Genomic DNA, 23803 nt, shown 5'->3' on the forward strand with positions numbered 1-23803 from the left:
CATGCAACAATCACAAATACGTGGCGCGGCACGCCGCAACAGCCGCGGAAGCAGCAGTGGCAGCAGCCGAAGAAGGGAGACCACGCGGCAAGGGGCTGCTGCTAAGGGGGTGTGCCGCGAAAAACCGAGGAAGAGTGGCGCACGGGGTGCTCGAGCGCCCCTGCCGCCTCCAAAAATATGTCTGCTGCTGCCGGCTTATTTCGAGAGGGCAGAACCCGGGTGCGTGTGAGCGCTTGCACGCTACCGACGATGCCGGTATCGCCGCCGAGACAGCGAGCGGGGCCGCAAAGTGGGACCTAGACGACGACTTGCTGTGTGGCCCCGTATTGGGGAACCCTTATATTACGGTCCTGCGGGCACGGCCCTTGCCAAGGGTATACGATAGCCGCAAGGTGCTCCGCTGCGCGCGCTAAGCCGGGGATTACAGACCTGTGCGAGAACGAATAATAATTTTTTTTTAAATCTGAGCATTCATTTTCTTTTTTCTTCTGTTTGTGCGTATGGATGGGATGTGGTCGGGATAACATAGCTTACATTTCACTAAAACCAAGCTGACTTGGGCGAATACGACAGCCAAATATGTTTAACGAGGACTGGCGCTTTTCTCGAAACCGGACACGTCAGCAACTTCTTTCAATTTCAATGCAACCAATAGACAGATAGGTAGCTTAATAATTCTGGAGAGGTTAGCGACGGGCTTGGAATGTGCACTGCAGGTGAGATGGCGAGGGATGAAATAAAGGGAGTGAGAGATTGTTGTAACAGATAGTTACGAGCGACCGTCGTCGCGTTTAATACGTGTAGGTCATTTTATTCTGCTCTTTCAAAACGTTTATTTCAGGGCATGTCAACAAACCATCATAGTTACGCGACAGTTCTAGCGCAACCTAAGACAAATATTAAGGATGCCGATGTAAGGACTCCGATCAGCTTCCGTCTGTGCGAAAAGCTGTGTTTACCACGAGAGCCTTTCCTCAGCAGCAGATGACATTGTCAACGGACGAGTAGCGGCAGTTATGCTAACGCCTGCAGCTCACGAATATCGGTATAAATAAAGAACCCCACAGAGAGAGATTAGCTTACAAGCATTATAATTAATTGATTCGTTACTGCTATCTTTAGCTATGAGAAGAAAAACAAAAATAAATGCCAGTGCTTAAATTTTTTTCTCTTCCACCCACTTCCTTTGTCTCGCTTTTGCCGATGAATGATTGTGGATAGTTAACAGTGACACGACGCAGCATAAGTTGAAACGACCCAAAAATGCCCGGTTGCAGTGCCTCTGCACAGCCGTGCAGCGTAAATAAAGCTCAGTTCTTAAATCTTGCCTTGTGCCTTGACAAACAGGAATCGAGCAATTTCTCGAATGGTCGTAACCAAAATAATTCGACTACAAACAAACTACAGCTCTTGAAGTGAGGGGACACTTCAAACAATCGCAAGAAGCGGGAGGCGCTGAGGAAACAAAAGCGTTGTATGCCCCACGCGCCCATTGGCACGGAACGAACTCCTCCGTCGACTAGCCCACCTGGGACTCAAGCGCACGCGGCGCCTTCAAACACGTCGCCGAAGGTGTTTTAAGCATGCACGCCTCGCACCCCGCTCCATCTGCGGCTGTCATTGCGGAGATACGCCAGGCCCGCTATGCACCTCGCCACGGCTTCCCCAAATGTGCATGGCGAGAGCCGATCCCTGCTCTTCCGCATTCTTTGAATAGTATCCGCTTCTTCGCGAGGGCGTGATGAGCCTCGGCATGGGCGTCATACGTCTCTTCATTCTGTCTTCTTCTTCATCCCATATATACTCGCGTTCCTCTTTACATAGAATCCAGCGTGTTTGTCAACGCCCTCGGTTGCCTAACGAAGCAAAACGCTTGGCACTGCGTGGGGCGAAAACAACTACTGGCCATAAATTAGTCACCGCACTCTAAAATTGCCTTGCAAAACGACCTTGATTTCTTGAAAGGTGGCCAGCCAGGTTGCTATGAGAAGAAGCAGTGACTCCATAAATCTTTCACGCTATATATTAAATTCACATAATGGTGACGAATTACAGCGTGTGCATGGTCGCGTTAGACGACAGCGTCCGTCTGAGATCCTCGCGCATCGTATGCATACCAACTTCTCTATGATAAACCTCACCTGCTGCAGCATCAGCTGTATTGCACTTATGTTTGGTATCTCTGCTTTCGCCGTCATAGGCGCCTGCGACTGCTCGTATGACCTTCCTTTAGTTCATACGAAGGTACGTTTCGACGAACATGAAACAAACGTAACGCAATTAATGGCAAGTGTAAGAAACGCAGAGGCACATATAATTCTGGTGAGTTATGGTCACGTTGAGACACAGAGATATCTTCACGACCGGCATCAGGCTAGCTACAATTCGAGTAATCGAAACAAGAAGGATACTGCAATAAATACTTTCTTACATGCTTCGTGGAAAATGTGCACTAACCTAGATGTTATGTGCAGTGCTCGTAAGTGTGTTCTTTTTTTTTTTTTTCGACGCAGCCTCGATCCCTTCACACCGAGAGGGATAGAAATTTTTATCCCTTCAAGTGCACTAATTTATTGTGTTGCGTCTGCTCCATGCCTTGCGAAATCGTGGGCATAAGTAGATGTTGTGGAATCACTCTATACTGGTAGTACACGCTGGCGATCTTTGCATCGAGTAATGCCATCCCTGCACGTTCAACCGCGCTGCCCGGAAGTAAATCCAAAGGAGGCATAATGGCACGAAGAGAGCCCCTGGCAGCAGCAGCAGCAGAGGCAGCACCAGCTAGGCGAGACACGTGGCAGCTGAATCCGGCCGCGACAGACGCCACGCAGTGACACGAGCGTCGTAAATCTGTCACCGCAGCGGCGACGGAGAGCAGGGCTGCACGCCGCGTCGGAAAAGGCGTCGTCAGGCTCCCTCGGCAGACTAGGCGGCCGGAGCACGCGTTTCGGTTTGTTGGGCAGCAGCCCTTTTGTCCCGTCCTTCGGGCCTGCGCCTTCTTTTGTCTCGCCGGCGGCGGCGACGAGGGAACAAGCTTGCCATCAGCGGCGTTGCACCCAGCCCAGGCTGTGCTGGTGGCGTCGCGGAGAGCCGCGTCCTCTGCTCGGTCGCTTTCACACCGCGTCGGAGCCTGTGGCGTGCACACTGCCCCGTCTGCAGCACACGCGCCAAACGCCTGCGGCTGATGGAGCCGCTACTTCCTGCTGTTGAGGCGTGCGTTTTTTGCGACGCTTTAGACATGCCGCTCGTGCAGGCATTACAAACATCGACTACATAGCTGGACCGCTTGAACGGATGTACGGCGTCGTAGCTGCCGCGATAGAGAGTGGCTAAATGCGACGGGAATAACCGGTGTGTCACCCAAAGTTTGCAACAGTCATCCTGCGCTCTCATTTGCTATAGGCGTTCGATGCTCACTGGTGCACAGATAACTCGAAAGAAGGGAGGCGAAGGACTCGTTCCATTCCTTCTATGTGAGGCGACGCTTCGAGGCACAAAGTAATTAGGTTTGTAACAGTTACCGAGGTTAGAGTAATGTAACACGGTAGAAAGCGACAAGAAGAAGGTGCATGCGAGAAGACACATAACAGTGAAATAGAGCAGGGAAGTCAAACAAGAAGTGAAACAGAGAAAAGTTTTTAGTGTATAGTACACGCTCACAAGCGGCTGAGCTATAGCTCAGCATGTTTAGCTGCCTCTCTCAGTTATTTAGGAATCAAATCAACCACGCGTAGCAGTAATGAACCTTCAAGGAAACAACTTGATTCTTACATTACACATCGTTTGCACGCATTTCCGCTGTTGGTTATATATGTAATTAAACTTATTCCATTCAATGACTAAGGTAATATTATTTGGCTTCTTTATGAGCACCTAACTAATTACAAACCGTCACGATAGCTTAGTGGCTAATTAAGGCGCTGCGATTCTGAACACTAGGTCGCTGTTTCAATTCCGGTCGCGGCGGCCACATTCCGATGGGAGCGGAGTGAAAAAACACTCGTGTGCCGTGCATAGGGTGCACGTTGAAGAATCCCAGGTGGACAAAATTAATTCGGAGTCCACCACTACGGCGGGCTTCATAATCCTATCGTGGTTTCTGGCAAATAAAAACCCCAGAATTATTCTCTTCTTTTTTTTTTCAGAATTATTAGAGACAGCAGAATCTAAATCAATCAAATATGCGCACGGCGAGCAATATAGGTGCTCTGCACGTCTACCAAGAAGTGCGGCCCTCCGGTGCCTTCAGAATCTACGACGTCATACGACAGAGGGAGAAGATATCCCGCAATTTATGTCTACGCTGGGCGCCAAGACATGAGTTACGGACATAAGCTCCAGCCGGAGACATGGTGGAAAGAGCGTGCGCGTAGTAGCTACGCAGCTGGCTCCACCTTCCACTCCTTGGTGGCCCCACGGAGTTCACAGAGCCCTTTGGGAACACAGCGCCCCCTCGGCGACGCTTCGGGCCTGAAACACTTGGCTAACACTTTGTTGCACCGTAGTTCAAGGAAACCAGTGGGTCCGAGATACGGTGCTTGCGATCAAAGCTGCGCAGCTGGACTGCCAGCCAAGCACGACAAAAGAGATTTTTTTTTTTTTTCAGAAATTACCAGAAGCAATTCTGGCGCTATGCATTCGGTGCAACTAACAAACTCCCCCAAACGAGACGGCGCGAATGTACACTAAGGTGCGAGCAAACAGTGAGATAGACAGAAACAAAAATAAGGAGGATATATATATATATATATATATATATATATATATATATATATATATATATATATATATATATATATATATATATATATATATATATATATATATATATATATATATATAGAGAGAGAGAGAGAGAGAGAGAGAGAGAGAGAGAGAGAGAGAGAGAGAAACAAAGCACACACACAGAATCACTGCTGTTCACAGCACAGGATAGCAGTTCACACTTGTTAGCGCTAGCGTGGCTCGTGCAGGTCTGTTCTTCATAAGAACGACCGCAGTGCATTCGTAAAGTCCTCTGCCGCGACGGCGCTCGCGCGGTCGGCATTCTACAATTATTTGTTCTGACATTGGTCTGTCGTCAATACTAGCTATGGCGACATCGTTGTTTTCCCAGCGATAGTCACCACATTTGGTGGCCACGTAAATCAAAGTATCAGCAGGCGTTTCGAGATTGTAAGAATGGAAGTGCCAGCCTATCTGAGTTATACTGCCTGCTGCAGGACGGCCGCAACATGCGGACGACTGTTGTCGCCGCTGATAGAGCCACGCAGGAGAATAGTGGCTGGGTCACTTTATTTTTAATGTTTTCATACAACTTGTACAATGCGTCAATGTGGCACGTTGCACTGTATACCGTCATTAACGATGTGAATTACCGACCGCCGGCACACCCTCACTGCATTGTACTGTATAGTGGTTGGTGAATGAATCTCCACTTGTTTGCACTTTTGTTTGCACCGCAACTTCAGCGTTACCGAAATCGTTGAGCACCAGGCATGCAACAAAGCGCAGCGCGGACAGGATTTATTGGATCCCGTGTACTACGTATATAGTTTACGCAGCGCCGCGTGCCTTCTAGAGGTAACATATAATGACGTGCGGTTTTATTCTAACATTTAAAAAAATGTTCTAGAGCACTTGCCAATGCTTTACATGCTGTCACTAGAGTTTTGTAAACATATTTAGTATTATTTTGTTCGCTACATTCCATAAAATGCTTGGAGTTGTCAAAGTTAATTAATTTCTGGCGTATTACGTGCCAAAGCCACGATCTGATTACGAAGCATGGCGAGTGGGGGGCTCTATAATTAATTTTCACTTGGCGTTCTCTAACGTAACCTAAATCCAAGTACACGTGCGTTCTTGCACTGCGCCCCCATCGTGACACGGCCGCTGTGGCTGGGATTGAACCCGCAACCTCGAGCTTAGCAGCGCGACGCCTTAGCCACAGGGCTACCACGGCGGGAATTATTGTTTGCCAGGCTCGTCCAGACCTTCGGTTGGCGCGAGCTATAGCGCCAGCTTGTCGCTTGTACGCTAGCAAGGTGCGCATACGACAATGGTTTTCCTTCTTTCTTTTTTCCGTACAAACTGCACAAGTAACGATGCCAATATCGAACGACGCCGAACAAGAAGTGGACTAATGTGGCAAAATTTAAGTCAGAACAAAGCAGCGGTAAGCTTGAATTCTTCTTTTAGTTCTGTTCATAAAAAAAAAAAAAAGGGCAATGAAAAAGGAAGTGGAGGCAAGCCCTCGCTACGCCGTCCCGCAGCTTTGCAGGCGGAATGCAACACTTCTACTTCTGTGTGGGCTGCCTCTAAGTGCCCTCGACGGCAACCTTAACCTTCGAATTGTGCGAGGAAGTTCCAAGCGGAAGGCTTTAGAATCGTACTACGAGGCAGGGACATGCCCAGTGCAACGTACTGCGGAACGCTCCCCCCCCCCCCCCGGAACAAGGCAATAAGATAGGGAAAAAACGAAAGAAATAAAAGAAAGAAGCATATGTGACCGAATCGTTGGCACGCAATGCAGCAAGGTCAGCCCATGCAGCTAAATGATTAGTACACGCTTGTCACAGCTTTCATTTAAAAGCGCATCACGAGAGCTAGAATTGATTGAAAGGAAAATGGAAAGGACTTTTGACCGCACCGCATCTGTTGCGCTCGTCCGACAAGTTCGCAAGGGAAGAGGACGAGACTGTAAGGAGCGACGAGCAAGATGGTTTTCACGGCAAATATGCCTAAGTGCAGGAAGAAGCAAAATCATCAAACGACTGCCGACACCGAATACTTTCCCAACGATATCAGCTTCGAGATTCCAATTCTCTCTCTCTCTCTCTCTCTTGGTTGTGGTGGTGGTGATGATGTTGCGGCAGGCGGGTTTAGCCTACTCTATCTCGCAATCAATGGCTTGTTCTCGTCTCTTATCGTGCCTTCTAGGGCGAATTTTAATGTAAGCGAAATATGCAATAAAACAAAAAGAAAGAAGACGTCCAAGTCAATTCTCGAAAATGCCGACCTCTCGACTCAGCTTCGTTTACCGCCCAGACCACCCAGCAGTAATAGCTGTTGACAACCGTTTCGAAAGATTTTCACCAGCGTCAGAGGAAGCGGCATTCGAACTCAAACGGCGTGCTGTCTTGTCGTTGCACGCTCATTTGCACGGAAAGCAAAAGAAAAATGAGCAAAAAAGAAAAAAAGAAAACGAATGAAACCGTGAGACAGGTGCGCCCGATCGCGTATTCTTCGAATGATGCGCGCTACAGGATGCGTGCATGGGATTTGAAAGCGGCACCGACGAAACGACGCAAGCGCCGTCACAGACGTGGTTTGAAGAGGACTTCCTCGCAGGCCTGTTTGATGGCGGATGCCATTATACACGGAGCAGACGTATCCACTTGAGCCTGTGCAAGGACGCAATTAGGCATGTGCGAACGCATCTATGCCCTTGGCTCGCTTCTATATAGTGGCGTGCGTGATATTTTACGCTGGAATTTGCTTTCGCGAATATAGACTGTGTGACACTGCGACGTCTGATGGGAGAACCTTATAAAAATATCACCAGGAACGCGTGAAAAATCAAATATTATTATTAATGAAGACCTGTTTTAGCGTCGCCATTCACGTAAGGTGAACAGTACATCATGAAGAGAGAGCGTCTCTGATGACCTCGCTTCCTATATAATAAAGCGCGCTATCCCACAATATAGTAATGTCAAATTCATCACAAATATTCCAATAGAAACGTTATTAGAATAAAAGGGTGGCTGCTATACGCACGTGTATTGCGAGGAGATTCTTCGCGCCACGAAATACTTCCCATAAGAGGACCACTCGAGTTGACCTTTTCACAATATAGGTCCGTAGACTGCGAATAGTGGACGCGGTGTGTGCTGCGTCGACATCGCACCGTCTATTCCTCCACATGCTTCATTTCTTCTATCACTGTCACCTGACTTGCCGTATATTTAGAACAGCGTTGCGTTGGGTGACTCGTCCTTGTGCTGCCTCATTGGGCACAGGACGAAGTTCCATTAGTTTTCTTAATCTCAGCGATGGCACTCGGGCCGAGCAATTGCCGACAAGCCTCGCAAGGATGGATCCACTTGCGGACAACAGAATGGTGTCCCGCTTAAATCGTCGTCTGCACGGTATCCACTTGGTGTGGAAGCATGGTGCAAAATCTGCAGGGCTCGCTCCAACACGGGACGTCACAAGGTTAAGAGGCACCAGCGCTTAATTCTTTCTTCGTCGGCTAAGAAATGTGGCCACTTAAATGGCCGGCTATTGAAAAATTTCACCTGGCGTCAGTTCTGTTTTGCCCCGTATTTTAGCGCAACGTACCTTAAACCGTGCTCCCCCTCACCCTCCTCCGCTTTTTTCTCCTTGTATTAGGAGCGGGTTCCATCTGCATATGGAACATTCCATTTCTTTCTCTCTTACTCTCGCATCTTTTAACCAGACTTTCTCAACAACGTGGTTCTACTACACCTCACAAGCATCACGACAAAGCGGAATGTCAAAAAGACACAAGCAGAGAGTGGGAGAACGAGAAAAATAGAGCAACACAAAGTATATCTCGTTGCTTCGCCGCCCGTGTCCCGCGCATTGGAGGCACGTTAAAGGGACACTAAAGTGGAAAATGATTTCTTCTGCATCAGTAAATCACCGTTCTACAACACCAAAAACACTACTCTTACAAGGATAAGACGTTTGTTAAGCCATAAAAAGCGCAAGAACGAAATACGGGTGGCGACGCCTACTTAAGTTCCCACACCTGGGAGCTGTGACGTCTTGGATTTTGATGGCATCTTCTAGGGCCTACTAATTGTATATAGCAGTACAGATTGACTACATTGTGTTCTAAAGGAAGCAAATATTAAACATGGCAAGTTTCGGGAACCTTTATTCAGCCAACGCGGCCCAAATGCGAAAACATACTTTGGAATCCCTGACGTCACGCTGACGTACTGGCGCTGGGGTTTCGGCGCGAAATTCAAATACTGATACTTGGACCTTCATTTTATCATCCAATAATCAAACTATTTTTTTGAAATGGCTGTCTGCAGGGTTCTCAAACAATGATTCAGTAGTGTAAACTGATTCATTGTTTCGCTTTAGTGTCCCTTTAAAAAATCCCCGGGTAGTCAAAAATAACCCGGAGTTCTCTATTACGGCACGCCTCATAATAAAAGCGCGGTTGCGGCACGTAAAACCCCAGAATTCAATTCAATTCATTGTATCCCGGCCGAGAGCAACCAAGATTTGAATGCCACGGTGAGCGATTCGCAGGAAGATTAACTCTCGCTAATTAAGGGCGACGTTAGCGCCGACGGTTGCAGTTACGAAAGTCACGCAACGTGTTATACTATATGCGCCTTCTGTTGATTCAGACGGACCGTCTCGTCTGCGCTGCCATAAGCCCGATTCCATAAATGGGCTAACCGAAGGTCGAGCGCGCGCCTCTACACTGAAACCGACGAGACGAGCCAGACAGCGTACGCGGAAATAAAAATAAGAGGGAGATGAAGATATTGTGGGCTTTCCGCTGACGGGCCTGGCCCGCCCTGTGCAAGGCATGTTATGTCTACCGCTGACGAACCCTGCGTAAGCTAGATGCCGCCGCTTTGCTGCTGCGTACCTCGCGCTGTGGTTAAGCGGTTAAATAACGGATGCGAAAGAATGCAGACAGCGATACGTTTAACGCGGCTAACTTCCTGTGCGCTAGAACGGCAACGTTTCAGATAAGCAATCCGACATTGAAGGCAGACGACGCAGACGCGAGCAAAACCATAGAGATTGGCCACAACTGAAATTCTTGATTACGCATAATTATGAGCGAGGAATGGGCGCTTTGGAAGAATGGGCGCTACTTCTTCGTGATATCAAAGTTGGAACGTGAATCGTTTTAGACTTCACGTTAAAAAAAAAATACTGGAAACGAAGTTCAGCGTGTATAAATAAAGTTATCTTGCCCTCTAATATGCCGTCATCTTTCTGCAGAAATGGCCGGCGTGAGCGTTGATGCTAATATAGTGAGTGAAATGAGTGAGTGAGAGCAAGGAGAACTAGTCGCAACCCACGGGAGCTCCAAAGATATTTTTGTTTGTTACCGTCCACACGGTGCAAATTAATTCATTGTAAATCAGCACGCCCGAGGAGATTAGCTTCGGGAGATTTTTTGTGGAAGAGTGTTCTGTTTTAGGGCCAGTAGCCCCATGATTATTGACGCGAATGCTTGAGCTCTATCAAACAAGAACGCTGAAGAACAGACAATTCGTAGACCGTGTTTACGATAAATTGGCGCATAGGCATTTCACGCCGCCGGCAGTCGATACCTGCACCACCGTATCCCAGATATAGGAGGAAGTAACCAACTATATATACCTCCGATGCAAGGGTACGCGCATGCGCAAGTTATCACGAGACGGTGGTCATCACAGTGGTTATCACGAGACGGCACTGCAGATAACGACATCCACGTGCTCGCGAATTCCCCTTAACATATCCGAGCTCTGCACATTTAATAGACATACACGCCTCTGACGCAAAAGTTGGAAAGCCCGTGGACTGGCGGACCAGTATTTTCCTTACTTTACTTATACAAATTGCAAATATTTAATAAGATATGAAATATTAAGCAAGTCTCATTTATTACTGCCCCTAAAAAAACGTGAAAATTTATTCGAGTTTATTTCATATACATTTTCTCTGTTTGTACACTCGCTTTCAACATATGCGTCTCCATATACGTGCATCTAGTATATATACAATCGCCTGCTTTCTTTTACAGCGAAGCTGTATATAGCTAGCTTCTGGAATAGCGTGCACCTATCGAGCCTTGCGAATTCGGCTCCAGCTCCTTCCTGTTGGCGTAGAAGGGGGCTCTTGAGATGAGCCTCGAGGACCAACATGTGCTTGGTGCAGACTCTGTTGTAGCTGAACAGTAACACATGAGATACAGCACAGATATATATATATATATATATATATATATATATATATATATATATATATATATATATATATATATATATATATATATATATATTACAGCGAAGCTGTATATGGCTAGGTTCCGGAAACAATTGCGTGTGCCTATCGATCTGCGTAGATCGATAATTTCTCCCCATACGTGGATCGATTCCGAAGATAGTGCTATATACCGGGCCGGCCCGTGGTGGCGGTGAAGCAGGCTTTAAGCACTCCGCCAACTTGCAAGACTAAGTTTAATATCTTAGGTCCAAATATAACCCGCGTCAGATACTAAGCTGATAAGAACAGACACTACACTTTGACCTGCGTCGGCCATGTCTACGTCAGCACCGCCCCTCTCTTTGTCGGCGTTCCAAGCGCTTGCGTATCTCCTTTCCTTCCGCTCGTCCGTGGTTGCGGTCCCGTCCATGCTGCCAGCCAGGTACGCGAGGCGGAAATAAATGTGAACCGTCCATGTGGCCCCGATCCCGCAAACTAGGAACGTTTTACCGGAGCAACGGCCAGGTTTCAGAGGGATGTTGTGGGGAAACAATTTTGTGTGGCCTGTGTTGCGTGTGGCCGCTTGTGGTTTTCGAGTGACCTCACAACCATTACTGCACTGCGGGACGTCGACCAACACATGATCGCCTTGGCTACGGTAAAGCAGTGTGTGCCCTCGGAGTGCAGTTAGGTGCGTGCCTGTTGTACGTGGCGAGATTCGTTAGTAAAAGGTGTCGTGCCGCGTTTAGCAACAATACATCGGTATGTACAACCCCCGGTGCCTGATCATCTTCCGAGGCTCAGCATCGTGGAGGTGCGACTAGTCGCGCTTCGCCTGAATTTTTTGCATTATTTTCATGTCCGAAACGCGTGTTTCGTACGAGCCGTGTACAATATATGTTCTTGCTCCATTTTCGCGCGCAAAGTGTCCGCCTATCCTTTCTCACGCCTCCTTCATCACGCTTCCACCCTGCGTTGGGTGCCTGGTCATGCTGGGACCTCCGGGCGCCCTCGATTTCCTGACCAAATCCAACGACAGTGGAAGACGCTGCCACGCAGAAAGCGCAAATAGCTGAGCACTAAAAGAACATCAAGGCAAACCGCACTATTTTGCCCCAATCTCATCCTTCACTCAACACCGAACAAGCATATATCCTTCGTAAAGTTCAAACGAACACTCTTCTCATGCCACTAATGCCCTACAAGTTCGGTTGGCGTAGCACAGCTCACTGCCCCAACTGTCCGTAGATAAGGGCAGGTGCAGAACACATTCTGTACTCATGTAACACTGCCATTACCTCTCTTTATTTTCCCTACCCTTCCCCTCCTTCCTGGAGTGCTTGGCTTCACTCGGACTCGGCGGATGAACGACGGGCCTTAGCGGGGCAAGCACTATACTTTACTGGCCCTTAGTGTTGGCCTTAAATAAAGTTTTTTCCTCCTCCTCCCCCTTCCAGAGGCCAGAAACAACAAGAAAAAGAAAGTCTATTTTCATCCTTCCATCACTGTTACCCCATGATTGTTACACCGCGACGATGTTCATGTCTCAGTATTACCACACTAGTTCGATGGAAGATTTGTGCTCCCTTACTACAGATAAATATAACGAAAATGTATTTTACTGATCGTGAAACAAGTATGACATTAAAGTCCAAAGACGCACAAAGACACACATCTATTCACTTATGAACAGGCGCTTCCAAAAACCAACCAGCCGCTTCCGGAACACGGATCGCAAAACCACTTTCAAGAAGGAACGCCATAAGAGAACCGCTCCTCCCGTCTAGTTCTGTCTTGCAGAGGCGCCCGCTGGCGCACCCCCAATGGACTTGCTGAGGCTGCAACGGGAAAGGCGAGAGAGGAGGCAGGAAAAGAAAGCGCGATACCCTCATAAAATAACCTCCTCATCCTGCCGCAACTCGGCACCTACGAGCCGCCGCTCTGCAAGGACGCGGCGCCATCTGTCCGCGTTTGCTAGAACATCACGTGGAAGGGCGAGGCCTCCGAGATTACGTTGGCGCGCCGGAGCGATCTTGAAGGCTACGGCAGGCGGGCTGTTCGAATGCGCGTACCGGTTGCAGGACTGATACAGAAGGGCGATGCAGGTTACAGTTACTGTACATGATTCCAAAGTTCTTGAGAGCGTACAGAGAAGTTATACTACAGTTCCTCCGTCTACCTCCCCGCCCCCCTTCCTTCGGCTTTGTGTACATGGCAGCGCTACATGACACACTCGCTTGCCTAATATGAGCGCACGCGCAGACGCAGATAAATACATGAATAAATAAATAAACGATTTTATGCTCTAAACATCTATACATTGCGGCGCTTGTACAGCGCGCAATGGCGTCTGAAGTCGTGGGAAACGGGAGCAAAGAGGACGTTCACCGGTCATTCTGAAAGCCCAAAGTGCATGATCAATCAAGAACGTTCCAGAACGGACGGTTTACAGGTTGACCGCGCGTGCGATAGAACCACATAACCATCTTCAGAGCCGTAGTCCTTTAGTGCAGATATAATGGCCACAGCGGAATGAATTCGCATCCTGTTTGCAGTGTATTTGTTCCAGACTGCACCGCAGCCTAGAGTTTACCTGAAGCACTGTGGAAATGACTCAGCAAATTCTATATATATATATATATATATATATATATATATATATATATATAAACTGGAAAAAGAAAAGAAGAAGTAGAGAAACAAGACATGCTGATTTTTGAAGACAGTGCACTAATATAATGAAGCGGTCTTTTTCATATCCAAAGCATCATTCGCCGTAGTGAAGTTTAGGAATTGGTCGGTAAGTTCTAGTCGTTCCTTGGCTACTAACGCGGGTCAATTGCCATCGCAATTATTTATTGCATGCTACATTTTCGCAACACGGGAATCTAACTCAGCCGGCATTCAAGTAGCCTCCATTAACCATGAAGGTTGCTACGGGCACCAGTTTCCAGACATGTTTCCCCAGAAATGTATGGCATATACATTGGTATTCCTTGTATTCTTCCTGCCAACATTTTTTGAAGGGACCTTGAACGCCGAGATAAGTCGACGCATACGTTTTGTGATGGGCATCTTAAAGTCGCAGTAAGTGAACATAACACTAGGGCTGATTTTCCATTCTGCTACTACGACACACGTACAGAACTTATAATTTCAAATGATTTCATAAATGCTACGTAATAATCTTCTTACTTTCGATTATCACACTGTTTTTGACGTCCGCTGAAATGAATAAAAAGACTTCAAAGGGGGGCTGTTATATTCAACGGCACACTAGATAATGACGAAAAAGAATCTCGGCAGGGCCCTTATAAGGTAAGCACGCCTCCTTTCAATCTCGTTCTGTTCTTGCAAGTATAGAAGAATACGTTAATGCACTTGCGCCCGCTGAGTCACGAAGCTGCGCGAAGCTGCGGGTCGCAAGTATACGTGCCAGCAGATGCGTCTGCAGGAAAACATTGCGTGCCGGTGCTGTAGCGGTAAAGAAAGGCATTGCGTGTCCGCACGCCAAGTGAGAGAAACGACAGTGCGCGACGCGGTTTCCTTCATCGGCAGGATAGTTCAGGGCCGGAAGCAAAATATACAATCGTTTTCTGGCAGTTCAATGAGCCGCACATTCTAGACTGGGCGATTCAGTAATGCACTACGTCAAGCGCATATTTGCATAGTACGTTGAGGGATTGTTCTAATGTAACTACATTGCAGTGTGAGCCGTCTAAAAGCCTACGAATCACCGCAAGACCAAGGCGTTTCTTAGTTTATATATCTGCAATTAAAGAGGTGGTAGCGAATTAAAACCCTTTAATTACAGGGATGGCCTGAATGCCTATGGAGGGATGGGGAGAAGACTCGCTCAATTTGGGAAAAGACAATATTCTCACTCAAAGCTTTCCTTATGACAACTGAACCAAATTTGCCTTCACTTATGCAGTTTCAATACGGATAAATTTTGCACACACACCTTCTACAGCTACAAGGTGCGTGCGCCCCCTTTGTGGTCGTAAAGCCCTATTCTTTCTATTCAAATCTCCTGACATCAAATTTACGCAACCGCCGACGCAAGCACTGGGCGGTGACCCGCGGCGTTGTTTGTACCGCCCAATCACACGCTCTGCTCGTATATATGAGGTCACTTTTGTTTGCTTTCAAAACGAATAACATTGCCTACCTTGACAGGTTTTACTTATGTAATTGGCTCACAAGAGGCCTGCAGGAGTAGATTTCGTTAGGGCCGAGCTAGCTCAATGAAAGCAGATAACCGGATGAAGAAGGTGGAGCCGGCGTGCCCGCTTCCGCTTGCTTGGCCTGCGGTGGCTGGCCGAAGATCGCTGCGGTGTGAAACGGAAGGTTAAAAATGCCACTAAAACGGGTCTCCAGCGAAGAAGTGTTGGCAGAGCGACGTCGTATAAGTGTCGAAAGGCCTCGAAAACGTTATAATGCCAGGTAAAATTTCTATTATACGCAAACAAGTTCGTTCTCCCCAACAGGTCCGAGTAACCAGTGCCAGCAAGAGCGGTCGGTGGGCAGACATCTATTTCGCTCGAGACGGGCTAGCCTCTGGCTATAGCGAAAAAAAAAAAACAGTTTTATTTCAGCATGTTAGTGTATGCTTAATGCGTACACATCGATTTGACGCAGTGAGTTATCGCACTTTTGTGACGTTGCGCGACAGAAAGGCGAAGTGCGCGCGTCCCGAAAGCTTTTGACCAAATAGTGGGTTGACGGAGAAAAGGCGTGGAATCGGACATAATTACTTTTATTTTGTTCGGTCTAATGATGCATAGTCAGTGTGTACACATAATATCAGATGGGAAGGTATTGCGGTTTTCGTGGTGTTGCGTGACAGACAGGTAAAGCGGGGGTAGCTTGAAATATTTTTGACCACTTGTGGAGGGCTGATTGCAGAAATTGAATAGAAACAGGTTGGAATATTTTTTACGTTATAGCGCCCCAGTTATCTCATTTTGAAACAGCCCATTACAGTTCACGCAATTTTCTTATCACCCGACGCGCCGAGAGGTCGACCTCGGTGAAAACGGCGGTGCCCGAGCCAATAAGAAAGACGAAATTAACCAAACAGAAATGAATCGGCTTAACATGAAGTCCCTCCAACTGCTTGGCATGAAGTAGAAAATGGAAGAGCTCCTACAGATGCGAAGACGGTAGCGCTGTTTACGTGACTCTTATCTTACATTCGTCTCTCGAATTGTCTATCATCGTAGACTCCAAATAGCTACCTCAATTAGTACAACTGCGCCGTCTGACACCTTCTAGGAAGCTTGTTGAATGCAAATACATCGCGCGTACGCAATGGACAAAGAAGGAGATCCGCGAAGATTACGTATTCGGCGGCAGACTGCCAACAAAAACGAATGTATACGAAAGATGCATATGATTAAAGCACTGGAGAAGAATCGGCTTCCGATAATTTCCGCTCCATTGATTAGTATTCAAGGTGGTTTCTTTCGTACGTTTTTCTAGTTGCATCTTGATACATGCCAGAGGATGCCAAAAGCTTTTGAAATGACAAATGTCTGAACTTATGACACCTACCCCGCGCAGAGTTGCTGCTTATGCAGTTAGCATGGATGGATGGATGGAAAAACTTTATTTTCGTCAGAACGCATGTGCGGACGATTCCGTGCTAGATGGCCATCAGCTCGTGGCTGACGGCGACCTGGGTGGCCCACTCCACGGCCCTGGTCTGGACGACCGGGTCTGAGCTGGCCAACACGGCCTCCCACTGCTCGAGAGAAGGATCACGCATAATATCCGCCGGTGGCGGCGCTATGCTACAGCTCCATTATATGTGGTCATAGGTGGCCAGTTCCTGGCACAATTTGCATTCCGGCTGAAGGTCCGGGTAGATTTTGTTTAACACGTATGGGTTATAGAAAGATCTCGTCTGCAATCTTCGCCAGACGCTTTCCTGCGCCTTCACAAATAGCTTGACCGGTGGAGGGTAAATTCTCCGCTCAAGTTTGTATTGGTTAGTAATGTCATGAAAGGACACCAGCCCATCTCTTGTGGACCTCCCCGGAACGTCCGGCTCACCTGCTCGGCTGACGAAACCTCGAGCATTCATGTGAGCCGCCTCGTTCCCAGGGTTCCCAGAGTGTGCCGGTACCCAGACAATTTCCACCTCCGTAGTCCCTCGCCCCGTGGCCCGATTTAGTAATCCTGCCGCTGTGGCAGAGACTCTGCCCCTCGCCAAATTTCGGATGGCTGTTTTAGAGACGCTGAAAATCAGGTCAGCTTCAGTATTACCTATACCTAGCGCTATCGCCTCCTCCTCTGCAGTTTCTGAGGAGCGGGTTTTGACTGATCCAGAGGTAACTAAGCGTCCCCGCCCGTCCACCACCGCAACTGCAAATGCGTCCTTGTTCTTATACTCGGCGACATCTACGTAGACTGCCCCGTTGTACTTCCCGTACTTAGCATGTAAAGCTCTGGCTCTTGCCTTCCTACGGTTCTCGTGATGTATCGGATGCATATTTTTAGGCAAAGGTTTTATGTACAAGCCCTTGTGCATTTCTCGCTTCACCTGAATTTTCATGTCTCCGACTGGAGGATCAACTCCAATGCCGATCCTCTCCAATATATCCCTCCCTACTCTCGTTTTGGAAAGTCCACTGAGTTGCATCGCCAAGTGTGCCTCCCGCAGTTCTTCCAAAGTGTTCCCAGCAGCCTTTCGGTAGAAGTACTGTTAGGCAACCCAAGGGCCGCCTTATACGCCTGTCTAATCATAGCCTCCACCTTGCCTTTCTCCGCGCGTCCATCTTCATATAAGGCGTCGCATATACTATTCTACTTAGCACAAACGCCTGTACCAGCTCACACAAGTCCTTTTCCTTGACGCCTTGCTTACGATTGGCGATTCTCCTGATAAGTCTCACGGTAGCATTGACCATATTTTTGAGCCTTTCCAAGGCCTCCCTATTCTTCCTGTTAGTCTGCAGATACAGACCCAGGATCATGATCGTTTGGACCTCAGCGACCGGTGCACCCCCCACTTTCATTTTCAGCGGTGGTGGCGGCACATAGTGCCTCGCATGTATCCCTCTTGGTTTATCCCTAAGCACAAAAAGCTCGGACTTGGGCTGAGAGCACGAGAGTCCTGCCTCCCCCGCTAGCTCCTCCACAATATCCACTGCCTGTTGTAACGTTTCCTCCAATTGTGCGTCGCTACCCTCTGTTACCCATAGAGTAATGTCATCCGCATAAAATGTATGTTTAAGTCCCGATATCCTTGCCAGCCTGGGCGGTATCTTGATCAAGGCGAGATTAAACAAGAACGGCGATAAAACCGACCCTTGTGGTGTCCCCCTGCCCCCCAATGGGAAAGGATCTGATTTAAATTCTGCGACTACAATCTCCGCAGTCCTATCCTCCAGAAATGATCTGATGTATCGGAAGGTTCTACACCCCGGTCTTATGACCGATAGGTTCCTTAATATTGTCTCATGGGTGACATTGTCAAAGGCCTTTGTGAGGTCGAGCCCCAAGATAGCCTTGGTGCCCGTGCCGTACCCAGGATCAACCACGTCCTTTTTGAGCTGTATCATGACGTCCTGCGTTGGTAAATTATCCCTGAAGCCAATCATCGTTTTAGGTATCAACTCCTTGTCCTCCACATAACCCTGAAGCCTGTTGAGGACCACATGCTCCATCAATTTGGCCAAGCAGGACGTCACAGAGATGGGTCGAAGATTCTCAATACAGATCTTCTTCCCTGGTTTAGGAATAAATGTAATCCTAGCATGCTTCCACGCTGCCGGGATCTCCCCGGGCGCCCAATATTTGTTCATCAAGTCCGTGAGCGCCCCCACTGACTTGAAATCCAGGTTCCTCAGCATTTTATTAGTAATCCCGTCCGGACCCGCTGCCGACGTAGTACGAAGCTGCCCCATTGCAAACTCCACCTCCGCCACCGTAAAGTCCGCATCTAATTCGAGGTTTTCCTCTCCCGAGTAATCCGGCAAGCAACCGCCCGCCTCGCCGTTTATGTAACGACTTCGGAGTTCTTGAATGAACTCCCCATTCGTGCCTTGATACTGATGAACTAACCTAGCCATTTGACCTTTCTGCGCCGATTTGGTTGCCGCCGGATCTAAAAGGTGCCTCAACAACTGCCATGTTTTCTTGCATCCGAATTGCCCATTCATCCTGTCACAAATCTGCCCCCATTGTTTGCACTGCAAGTCCGACGAGTAGGTTTCGATTTCTCGTTCTAGCTTGGCCACCTTCCTACGGAGGACTCCATTATGCTTTTGTTTCTTCCACCTCCGAAGGAGACTCGCATGCGCTTCCCACATGTGTAACAGTCTAGAGTCCGCCGTAAAACCCTCCTCCACCATCGGAACCACTTCTGTGGTACCCTTCAGGTCCTGCTTGAGCGCCTCAACCCAGGCTCCCAAGTCCTCGATTTCCCCGCTCACTGTGTCTTTCCTGACTTTCTGAAATCTGTCCCAATCGGTCACTCTAGTTCCTTTTACCCTGTCTTTGTGCTTAGCAGCACTAAATACCGTGGAAAGGGTATAGTGATCACTGCCCAGTGGCTGTCCCGTGTTTACCCACTTTGCATCCCTAATACCTTTAACAAATGTGAGGTCCGGAGAGGTGTCTATGCTAACGCTGTTGCCAATCCTCGTATGATCTAGCGGGTTCAAGGTTGTTCAAGATTGTCCACTGTAGCTCCTGAGCTACCCGCCAAAGCCTATTTCCCTTTGGAGTGGCTCGGATGTAGCCCCACTCCAGATGAGGCGCGTTGAAATCTCCAACCACGGTGAGTTGAGCCCTAGCCGCTAGCCGTTGCGTCTTCATCAAGAGGTCTGGCAAGCCCACCCCTTTATCTTTCGGAGAACAATATACATTAAGAACAAAAAGACTCTTATCGTCCTTTCTTTTGGGCAGAACCTCTAGCAGGACGTCGTCCTCTCTGCTGCTATTTATGGTATGCTGAATCGCCGTGGTGTTGCGATGGACTAGCACGGCCGTGAAGACGCTCGATACACCCCCCCGATCAATCTCTGGCAGTGTAAATGCCTTAAATACCGGTAATTTCACCCAGCCACTAGCCTCTTGCAAAGCTATAATGTCAGGCTTACTGTCCAGATTTTGTATGTGCAATTGCAGGTTCCCCCGCTTGCGACGGAAGCCCCTGCAGTTCCACTGCCAAACCTCAATTTGCTGGCGAGGGTCATGATTAGGCCCTAGGTTCACCAACATCGGCGCTTGGCCGACTACGGGAGGCAATCTAGCCTGTAGCGTAGCATTGAGCTGTTGAAACATGCCCATAACCTGTGTTTGGAAAGCCCACATGTCATTGGTGAAGGCGTCAAGACGCTCCTCAATCTTGTCTAGTCTGGCTTCGATCCTGTGGACCCGAGCTTCCAAAATATCCTGTCTTTCCTCCAGTTTTCCTATTCTGTCTGCAAGGGCAGACATTTCCCCCCTAAGACTAGTGACTTTAACGACTGGCTGCGGCGTGTCCGCCGTTGAAGTTTCTGCCACTCTTCTTGCATTAGCTCCCTCATCCGCCGATGGCGGCCTCTTAAGCTTCCCCCGATTCTCCACCTCCATAGCTGTGCTCTCGCTCTCGCGAGAAGCAGTCGCCTGTGCCGCTTTCAGTGGGGCCTGGACCACCAGCGTCTGTACCCTTTGTCCTTTGTCGCTTTTAAGCACGCGTTCCATCTCTGCCATCCTGACTTCCATCTTTTTAATCGTCTCAGCCTACTGCTGCACCTGCCTTTGTAGCTCCTTCTCTCGAGCAGTCTCACTCTGGGAGGCGACGTAGGGCCAGCTCACCTTTTTTCTCGTGGCACTGGGACTTCTTCCATGACTGGAACCCTGTTCTCCTTTGCCACGCTCGGGTCCGGGCAGTGGTGGGAAGGAAGTGGATCGGTCCCTGCTCTTGTTATCGTCTCTCGCACCACTGGATGACCGCTTCCTGGGCCTCGAGCGCCGCTCCTCCTTGTCAGTTTGGCCCTTGTCCTCACTGCCCTGCTGCAGGCCCGTCGGCTGCTTACGGGCTAGACGAAACTTGCAGTTCCGGCTCCCCGTGTTGTGCGCCCCATGGCACACGATGCAGTCCGGGGTGCGGGTCCTTCCGGTGGCGCAGGATGGTCCTTTCCGCAACGGCGACACAGGTTAGTCTTCGGACGATAACAAACGTCCGCCCGATGTCCCACTCGTCTGCAGTTATAGCAGGTCTCGACTAACTCTCTGTACGGAATCACAGCGTACAAACAGTTCCAGTAAATAACTTGCCAGGGGAACATGCTTCCCCCCGAACGTTATCTGAATCTCCTTCGACTTTCCCGAAGGTCTGGCATCCAAAATTTCTATGCCGTCATTCCTCTTCAAGAATCCCGCCCGAACTTCTGTCAGTGGGCATCCGTTGTACGCGTTGTAAATGACTCCGCGCACAGAGTTCTCCGGCGCCGCCACGTACGCCGAAATCTCAAGGTCATGACCGCTCAGCTTGAGCGTCTTTACATTCGCATATGCCCCTCAGGGACGCATACACGGCGTGCTCACCGTCATCGTGTCGTTTGCCTCGTTGACCCGCACCAGGTCTTCCTCCGCCGCAGTCGCATTCGTCAGCTCCGCTGCCGCTCTCAAGGCATATCCGAGTTCCCTCGACGTCACCATACTCAAGTCCCAATTCTTGGGTCGGCACACAACCTTGAAGTCCTTGGCTGGCATCTTCAGAAACGGTCCCCGTTTCTTCCACACCGGCGCTTTACCGCGCTTGACTTGTTCTGCTCCGTGCGTCTGGCGCCCGTCGCTGCCCGCCTGCTTCTCGCTAGGCCTACTCTCGGGATGGTTCCCGTATACAGATTTCTTGAATCGATCTTGAGCCCGCAAAACACAGGCCCATTCTCCCGCCTCGAACTCTTCGGGCGTTATAGTCTCTCCCTTAACGGAGTACTCCATTGTCTTCAGCCTCACCGAGGCCCACAACCACAAGTCACCGCCCCGGAGCCCGGTGCCGTCGGCGGCGGCTCGGCCTAATGATGAGGCCTAACTTTGCCGCGCCGTGTAGTTAGCATGAATGCTACTCCCGTATACTGGAATCCGCGTTAAGTATGCAGGCACGACGCTGCTCTGTCGGCCGCATAATACCACGCAAAGCAACGGCGATGACTATAATACTTATGCCTACAAAGCGCTAAAACGTATGAGTAAAATACGTGACACACTTATGTCTTGTGCGCATAACTTGTCACGTCATTCTACACGTGAAATACGCCTTAAATGTTGCTGTAGCCACTTAAGAATATATTTGCGTGTAATGAAAGACCAACTGTGTTAAATCAACCAGCTGCCGGCTTATCAGAAAGAAAGGACACGTGTTATTTACCTATTAACCATATATACAGTATCATTAATCCGTATCACGAGTTCAGTATTGTTTGTAGCATGCTTCGCTGCTATATAAGAAAGTAGTGCCGGTGTTATCACGAAAAAGCTTAACACGTCCCTCTGTGGTGTTTCTTAATTAAAAAAAAAGACGGAAGTAAGTAATGGAGTTTTTTGTTCGTTCGTTTGTTCGTTCGTTCGTTGTTTGTTTGACACAGAAACCACAAACCCGGTATCCTAAAATCTTTAGCTGCAGAAGCGCGTGCCATTGAACGTACACACTTGAACGCAGTGGACGCTAGAATGAGTTGCTTAATCTTCTGAGACAGATTAGAAGAGCTACTAAACTGCGGAGGGCAACGCACTCACTCCATACTACCGAGAACGCGCCGCACCCTGGCGGTGGAGAGCTCTCGACACCAAAATGAAAACGGCCTTGAATGTCTGAGCGCCGGAGGCGAAACGTCATGGCCCCAGGGAGAACCCGGCTTGTTGACTTAATTGGCCGCACCATCCTCTTAATTTTCAGCTTCTTCGCGTAGCGTCTTCCTTGAGTATCTGGAGAGAAGGAAGGCAACATAAAGACGAAGTGTCGAGCTTCTTTAACATCATCGCTAGAATTGTTCTAGCCAGGAGGTCCTGTCAACTCTGACGATATTTTTCTTCCGACACATCCGCCTCTCGTTGCAGTTTAGATTAATTACATTCGACGCAAAGTGACGCCCCGCCTCCTCCTTTCCAACCTCCTAGTGCAAATCTTCGGGGCTGTTTATTTGGATTGCGCGGGCAGCGACCTCGTGCGAAGGTCATCTGAGCTCTTTGTTCATCAGTGTGAGCGCAGAAGTGTAGGTTTATTTTCTATTGCGACGTCTTTAAATCTGTTGACATCAGCGGAAATTCTAGACGAACACGCCTTGAGCTGAGAGACGTACACATGGACCACGGAACTGCGCCGCCCATGCGTCCCACTGTTCTGCGATATATATATATATATATATATATATATATATATATATATATATATATATATATATATATATATATATATATAGTCATATCGTGAGAAGCCAACAAACACTGACACCAAGGAAGGACAACATAGGGAAAATTACTTGTGCTTAATGAAATAAAGAAATGATAAATTAATGGAAATAAAAGTGGGTGAATAAACAACTTGCCGCAGGTAGGAACTGAACCCACAACCTTCGCATTTCGGGTGCGATGCTCTACTAATTGAGCTACCGCGGCGCTGTTTCTCCATCGACTTTCTTGGGTATTTATCTGTACTAGTAACCCTGGGAGTGTTAGCCAGCGCCAACACTCACAGACCTTGGCGGCGGACGTGGAACGTCCTTGTTGCCGCAGGCGTCACGAGAACGTGATCTTTTTGGGTGAAGCCAACTGGCCAATAAACCCACATATGCTACCTGAAGGCATCAATGTTTCCGGATTCGGGACC

The 23803-nt window shown here is 48.6% G+C and overlaps 1 protein-coding gene and 1 pseudogene across 10 annotated transcripts in view; both read right to left on the reverse strand.

Annotated features, from left to right (window-relative positions):
• by (focal adhesion protein tensin) overlaps window positions 1-23803 on the reverse strand; it is a 392943-nt gene that overhangs the window by 141533 nt on the left and 227607 nt on the right. The window lies entirely within an intron of this gene.
• LOC142573423 (U2 spliceosomal RNA) lies at window positions 11133-11314 on the reverse strand (annotated as a pseudogene).

This window comes from Dermacentor variabilis, chromosome 2 (genome assembly GCF_050947875.1).
Source record: "Dermacentor variabilis isolate Ectoservices chromosome 2, ASM5094787v1, whole genome shotgun sequence".
Lineage (NCBI taxonomy): Eukaryota > Metazoa > Arthropoda > Arachnida > Ixodida > Ixodidae > Dermacentor > Dermacentor variabilis.